Source organism: Diabrotica virgifera, chromosome 1, assembly GCF_917563875.1.
Source record: "Diabrotica virgifera virgifera chromosome 1, PGI_DIABVI_V3a".
Taxonomy (NCBI): domain Eukaryota; kingdom Metazoa; phylum Arthropoda; class Insecta; order Coleoptera; family Chrysomelidae; genus Diabrotica; species Diabrotica virgifera.
In genome coordinates this window covers 119,892,532-119,900,302 of record NC_065443.1, presented here as the reverse complement: position 1 = coordinate 119,900,302, position 7,771 = coordinate 119,892,532, and positions in this window count along the sequence as shown.

Genomic DNA, 7,771 nt, shown 5'->3' with positions numbered 1-7,771 from the left:
TCTAGGTTTGTATAAGCCTTCAGCTTCTTTAACCTTTTTTGTGCATATTAAATGAATCGTGTTTATGTTGCAATTGCTGGATTTCCGCACACTGTTCTCTTAGTCGTGTATCCTTAGCTATTTTGATCTCTTTATCTATTCTTTTGTATAATGACATGTCCTGATCTTTGGACTTTCGCCTCTCTTCCATCATATCTAAAATCTCGTTTGTCATCCACGATTTCTTCTTTATTTTTGGTGGAATTTCTCAGGAATGTCTTGTTAAACTCTATGCAACTTTTCTATCTCCTGGTCCATTACGTCCGATTGAATAACGGTATTCAAGTTGTTCTGTATATACCGTTTTATACTCTGTTCTGTGTTTTGGTCTTTTAATAGCCTTTTTTGCCTATAACTCTCTATCTCCCCTTTTTTGTAAACACATATACTCATATACTACTTTCCCATTCATCTGGCATTTGGCCCAATTCCATAATAATTCTATTAAATAAAGTTATTAGCCAATTTGTTTCTGTCTCTCCTAATGCTGTCCACATTTCCCCAAGAATGTCATGTGGATCAAACTTTTTACCTTTCTTAATTTTTTGAAGTGATGGAACCACTTCCCCTTTTGTTATTTTGGTGACCATTGCTGTTATTGTTTTCGTTAACTCAACTGGATTTCTGACAAATTCTTCATATAATAAACTGTCAAAGTACTCTTTCCATCACTTTTCGACATCTTTTTCGTGACTCATTACTTTATTACTTTCATCTCAGATGTACCTGGTCTGACTAAACTCTCTAGCTTTTGCAAAAAGCACAAGAGCAAAAACTTTCATTCAGATCTATCCTGCGCTACTGCAATCCAGTTGATACAAATCCTCTTTATGTCGTCAGTCCATCTTGTGGGTGGTCTTCCCAGGTTTCGTCTATTCGCTCTCCACTCCAAGATTTTTTGGTCCACCTATCATCTCTCATTCTAGCGACGTGTCCTGCCCACCTCCATTTAAGAACGTGGGTGTATTTTGTGGAATATTAATAATATAATATATTATTTTACTGGTGAACCACCTCCCCAGCCGCTGCTGCAACCAAACTGTTCAGTATCAGGTGAATATTCGGGAGATCATGGCTTCAGAACCCTTGGCTCGATGTGCATACATCTGGATGATCTTATGATGCCCACTCGTTAGTTTTCCCTCAAATTTCTTTCCTCAATACTGAAGGTGGTATATGCTGTTTCCTCGATTTTCACCTCTGTTCAGATACTGACTACCCAAGTAGCAATTTGTCGACGCGACAACGTTGTCTACCGCGTGGCAACGTTTTGTTACAACGTTGTTATTGCCTAGAAGACGACCCTATTCTGCACTAATTTGGTGGACGATTTTTGAGTTGTCTTGACGTTGCCTAGGCAACCTCCTATGAAGCAACATCGTTTCGTAAGCGTTGCATAAGACAACTGAAGTGACTATAAAAAGCACCTGCGCGTGCAATGGTTGCTCAAGGAGTCAGACTAGTTATGTTTTTTTACCTATATTTTTAACACCTGTATGGTGAATGCGAAAACCAAAATGGTAACTATTTTGACATCGTATTAGGTATTTAAATTTATATAAATACATAAAGGACTTAAACAAAATTACCTGATCTGAAAATTTATAAACGCATCTCAGATTACCGTCAAATATGGATATTTCACCTTTAAAAAACACACGCGCTATGTTTTTACGACATTTTTGACAAAAAATATGCAAATTTAAAAAAATCAAATTTTAATATAAAAGTTAAAATTTATGTTAAAGATGTTCTGTATAAATTTAATGTATTGATGGTGCTTTTAAAGGTATCAGAAAAAGGTATCATTTTTTATATTCTGTATTTTCATTTTCTTTACATCCCAAAAATCTCAAGTAAAACCAAAATGGTGCATTAAACAATATTACCTTATTACTAAAAAAATACCTTATTACCAACCCTAGACCGATAAGACAACTTAGAAGTCCAATCGCCAACCAAGCCCGGCCGCGCTGACTATCCCAACCATTTTAGAACGCACCCTCTTATTGGGTGACAGAGAGGTCATGTGACCAGTGTCAAAAGGGTAGCATTCTCCTTAACAGCGTTGCCACATTTTGGAGATTTCTACTTTTTTGGTAGATTTTTGATATTTTTTAAAATATTCTAGTAGGTAATATTGTTTAGTAGATTTTTGTTATATTTCAACATTTTGTTATGACTAAAATAAAATTTGCTTTTTAATAGTATTTACCCCATTTCTAAATTAATTTTCACACATTTGGTTACAATTTCCCAATCCGAAAATAAGACCGAAAATAAGATTCAGAATAATTAGGTCATTACCGAAAATAAGATTCAGGACGTGGATGATGAATATTACAGAGAAATGAAACTGGAAACTGGATTCTTGTGTAACAAACTTGCAGATTTCAAGTAACAGTGCAAGCAGTATTTCAGGTGTTATTGAAGAGTTCTGGCATTCGGTGAGCCTATTAGGAGCTAACGATGGAAAACTAAAATATCTAAACATATGTAACTTTGCAAAACACAAAATGTTGTGTTCACGTGTTTCTAATGTTAAATGCGAAACAATTGTTTGAAGAATTTGATCCAGACATGCAGCTGTTAAAATTAGTGGATGACAAAATATTCTAGTTGTTAAATGTACCTATTCATTTTTTTCGAATCATGAGGAAACTATAATAAGTATTTTTGAAAAATTTAAACGCAGAATGAAAGACTGCATTATTTAGAAAAACCGAAACGTTTCTTTTGAATGAGATATTTGGAATTAAAATGACACTACATTTTGTCTTTTTTTCACCCCTGTAACTTATTAAAATAAACATTATAGAAGTTTTCAGGGACTTTCGGTCCTCGGTAATAACGTAATCTTTCTTTATGCGTTTAAATTTTTCAAAATACTTATTAGTTTTCTCAGGATTCGCAAAAAATGAAAACATTTAAAATACATTGAACATTTTAACGGGCGACATTTTGCGCCTATCCCCTTAAGTTAGCTGTTGTTTTTATTATCAACAATCCCAAATATATCCCAAAAATCCTTAAGTATATTTTAGTTTTTGATTTAGTAGATTTTAGCTAAAAAATGGTAATTACCAGTTGTTGTTTTGGAATAATTAGGTTTCCAATTTTTTGGAATTCCTCTTGGGACAGTTAAGACGGATATGCAGATTACTGTATAAGTATACTGTATTTACATGGCCTAAAAAGAATCTACTGATTTTGTGAAAGCAAAACTACTGAAAGAGTAAAAACTGACCTGGCAACCCCGTCTAGCAGGCAACCCCGTCTAGCAAAGCTGATACAAAGATTGAAAGATTAAGGTTATCAAATCTACTGATAAAACAGTGGACAATGGAATGGAAACCAGCTATTAAAAAAACAGACAAACAGGTTGTTAAATAAATCGAAAATTTCCAGCAAAATAAAACATATAATAATACGAAAAAAATAAGGTTATAAAGTAAATTCTTTTTCTCCTTCTGAAGTTGCCGCAAAGGTGTCACACACCTAGAACAACACCTAGGGTCGTCACAGACAACTTCAGAGTCGGCCAGGGCGTAAATTAGTTTAGCATTATAACGTTTTTAAGTCGTTGCGATTGTTGAAAAAACTGAACTGTGATATGTAGTTGTCACAATGGTAATAAATTAGTTGCCCGTGTAACTAAAGGTATTACTTAAAGTTGTAACATCGCAATGTCAGTCGGGATAGGGGACGTTGGCCGAAACAACTTAAAATGCTCTCGGGCAACGTTATATACAGTGCATTTGTTTGTACTGACAACCAATGCGTCGAAAAATTGCTACTTTGGTAGTCGGTATAAGTACATATATAGACCTGTAAAATGTCGCCTTTTCTGCTTTTGAGTCTTCATTATCATCTTTGTGAGCCTGTTTCTCTTTCTGTTAAGTGTCCACAGATATTTGACAGCATTGACAATTTTTCCAAAATCAATAAAGGATCTATCATAATCATCATTCAACCCGGATCTATCCACTGCTGGATATAGGTCTTCCTCAGTCTTTTCCATGTATTCCTGTTTTGTGCTGTTTCCATCCAATTATGTCGATCCGTTTTATGTCATCAGACCATCTTCTTGGAGGACGATCTCTACTGGATATTCTTCTTATCTTGGTCTCCAGTGTATTATTCGTTATGTACATCTGTTATCCAGTATTCTAGCTATGTGCCCCGCCCAGTTCCACTCCTTCTTTAAGTGGCATCTCCGCGACGGAGGTCGGCAATCATCATAGCTATTCGGATTTTAGAGACGGCTACTCTGAAAATTTAATTTGATGTACATGCGTACAATTCTCTCAAGTTACGCAGCCACGAGATTCTGCGTCTGCCTATGCTTCTCTTTTCTTGAATCTTGCCCTGCATAATCAATTTTAGCAAGTTGTATCTCTCTCCACGTGTAATATTTTCCTTGTTTTGATGGTATTTAAGATTTCCATTTCTTTATTCATCTTTCTCAGAACCTCTTTATTTGTGAAGTGGTCTGTCCACGATATTTTCAAAATTCTTCTGTACACCCACAGATCGAATAATTCTAGTTTTTTCATTGATGCAGCATTGAAGGTCCAAGTTTCCATTCCATAAAACAAAGTCGAGAAAACGTAGCACCTAGAAAACCTACCTCTTAGCTCCAAATTCAAATCTCTTGTACAGAGCACTGTTCTCATTTTGTTAACATTTGCTTTAGCATTTTCTATTCTGATTTTAAGTAATCTCCTGTGGAGATGACCATTGTTCCAAGATATGCATATTGGTCGACTCGTTCCATATTGGATCTGTTTATGAAGATATTTTCGTTATTTCTTTGAGTTTTCTATATTCACATAAACTTTGTCTTTTTGAAGTTCATTGTTAGCCCGTATTCTTGTTCAAACTCCGCTATTCTGGTCACCAGCCTCTGAAGATCCCCAATATTTTCAGCTAAGTTGACAAAGTCATCCGCATATCTAATGTTGTTAATGGGAACTCCATTTACCTTTATTGCGGCTGTTTCACCTCAAGAGCTTCTTTCAAGATCTCTTCTGAGTAGGCGTTAAAAATAATTGGCGACAATACTCATCCCTGTCTCACTCCACGTCTGATTTCAATTTCCTCTGACAGCTGATCGGTAACCGTGGTTTTGCTCGTTGCTTATAGTATACATTCGATATTATCCTGAGGTCATTGTAGTCTATGTTCTTTGATTCCAGGACATGCATTAATTCAGTGGTCGGCAAACTTTTTAGTCAAAGAGCCAAATATGAACATTACAACAATTTAAAAAAAATTGGGAGCCAAATCTGCTTGTTCAGCAAACTTTTATTGCACGAAATAAAACTAAAGCCCTACTACCTAGTCCCATTCACAACACCCAAAAAAATAAAAACGTGTTTCTTTCGTGTTTTGGCGATATTTTCGTTTCTAATCATCGTAGAAACTTCTATTTTCTTTCGTTTTGTAAGGTTTAATTTCCTATAACACTGTCTTTTTTACAAAAATTTTGGCGTAAAATCCATTTTTTGTTTAAATGTTGATATGCAGAACCCAAAAAGGGAAAGAACAGCAAACGTGAGCTTTTTCAGCTGATCATAAGAATCAGGAATACTATTCCAATCCAAGCGTTGAAAATGATCATGTCTTCCTTCTCCAGTTGATTCAAAGCAGATCACTTGTGTTGTGAATTTTTTTCTTCTCCAATATTTCCAATTCAACACGAAGACGTTCGAATTTAGAGCGCCATACCTTCTTGTTCTTAAATCCAGAAATTGTATTTCAAAGCTATTAATGCAAATGTCGAAATAAGGAAATTTCAAGTCTGTTATCGTAGCTTTAAGAGGAATTTTGACAAATGCTAAAGTTTGTAAGTTTGATAAAAGCTAATTTGTCAGAATAAAATGTAGGTAATGTTTTTCCTACCAAGTATTTTTTAAATGAAAATATTGCTCTTTCCGTGGATATTTGTGCCAGAGCCGCATCTAATAGGCTATTGATTATGTATTTTAGAAAGGAACTACAACGTTAACGGGGTTTTATTGTTTCATATAGTCAATGGACCTCTCAGTATAAAAAAACCGCGGAGTGCTACCATTTAAAGGGGTGCGTTTTTGAGAAAAGGGTAAATTAGTCCCTAGGCTCAGGGCGAATAAGGTGAGTTTTATGCACATTTGATACAAATATGTCTACAGGAAAATTCTTTCAGGTTAAATTTACTATAGAAATATCACATTCTAAAGTCAAAAACATTTGTTTTTTTTTCAAAAATATATTCAAAAGAAAAGCAAGAAAAAAACACGAAAGGTGGCATTTTTGTTTCTTGCCCTATATCTTTTTTCCACGGGAATATAGGTATAGGCATTGCTTCACAGAAAAAAAACTTTAATCCTTTTTCTTTAAAGTGACGTTAGTATAAGTCCCTATGATTTACAGTTTCCAAACTATGATTTTTTAAAGCTCGCCACTCACAGCGATTTTGGGACATTTTCCTTGTTACTTCGCAAACATTGTTCTGTAACTTTTTTCTACGCAGCTTTAGGTATACGCAATGTTACATTTAATAGAAATAGAAATCAATTATCTTTAAAATGGTCTATCGTAAAAGGCTGTGTGACTATTTTTAAGCAAGATATGTTTTTTCAAATTTGAATACTTTTAATGATTTTTGATATATTTTACGATTATTTTTAAATTTCTCATTATACTTTTTTTTATTGTATATTTAGGTATATGCATTGTGCAATAAAAAAGAAAACCTATTTTATTTACGTTAAAACTGTGTATTGTAAAAAACTCTAGGACCATTTTTAAACAAGGTATGCTTTTTCGAAATGTCACATACACATGCAATAGGTCTAACTAAGCTGAAACAATATGGAAAACTTTTTATTATTAACTTTATGAAAAAAAAGTTATTCCTCATAAAATACTCTGCATAGTCTAAAACCTAAGATGCAATCATCAGATATATAATTTTGTCAATAGTGTTCGAGGTATGTTAAAAAATATGAATTTCGCTCAAGAGTAAAGTAGCTTTATATTTCAAAATATCGGAAGGTGTTATTAAGAAAAGTTATTTGGAATTAAAACTTATGTTATAATATGCCATTATATTCTTCTAATTGAAAAAAATTAAAAATTTTAAAGTTTTTCTCAAATTACGGACACCCTTGGATATCCTACGGATATCTTGTTTAAAAATAGTCCTAAAATTTTTTGCAGTACACCATTTTAAAGTAGAGAAAATATGCTTTTTTTATCTCACAATGTATATATACCTGAATGTACAAGAAAAAAAGTCATAATGAAAAATTCTAAAAATAATCATAAAAAATATAAAAAATCATAAAAGTATAAAACCTTGAAAAAGCATAACTTGCTTAAAAATAGTCGTACAACCTTATGCAATAGACCATTTTAAAGTTAATATTGACTTCTCTTTCTACTAAGTTTACCATTGCATATACCTAGAAATGCGTAGAAAAAAGTTACAGAACAATGTTTGCGAAATAATGGGAAAAATGGCCCAAAAATGCTGTAAGCGGCGAATTTTGAAAAATCCTATTTCAGAAACTATGAATCCTAGAGACCTCTACCATAAGTCATTTTAACGAGAAATGACGGTAGTTATTTTTCGCTGAAGCAATGCCTACATCTATATCCCTGTGGAAAAAAGTTATGGGGCAAAAAACAAAATTGCTTTCTTTTGTGTTTTTTTCTTGTTATTCTTTTGAGTATATATTGTAAAAAA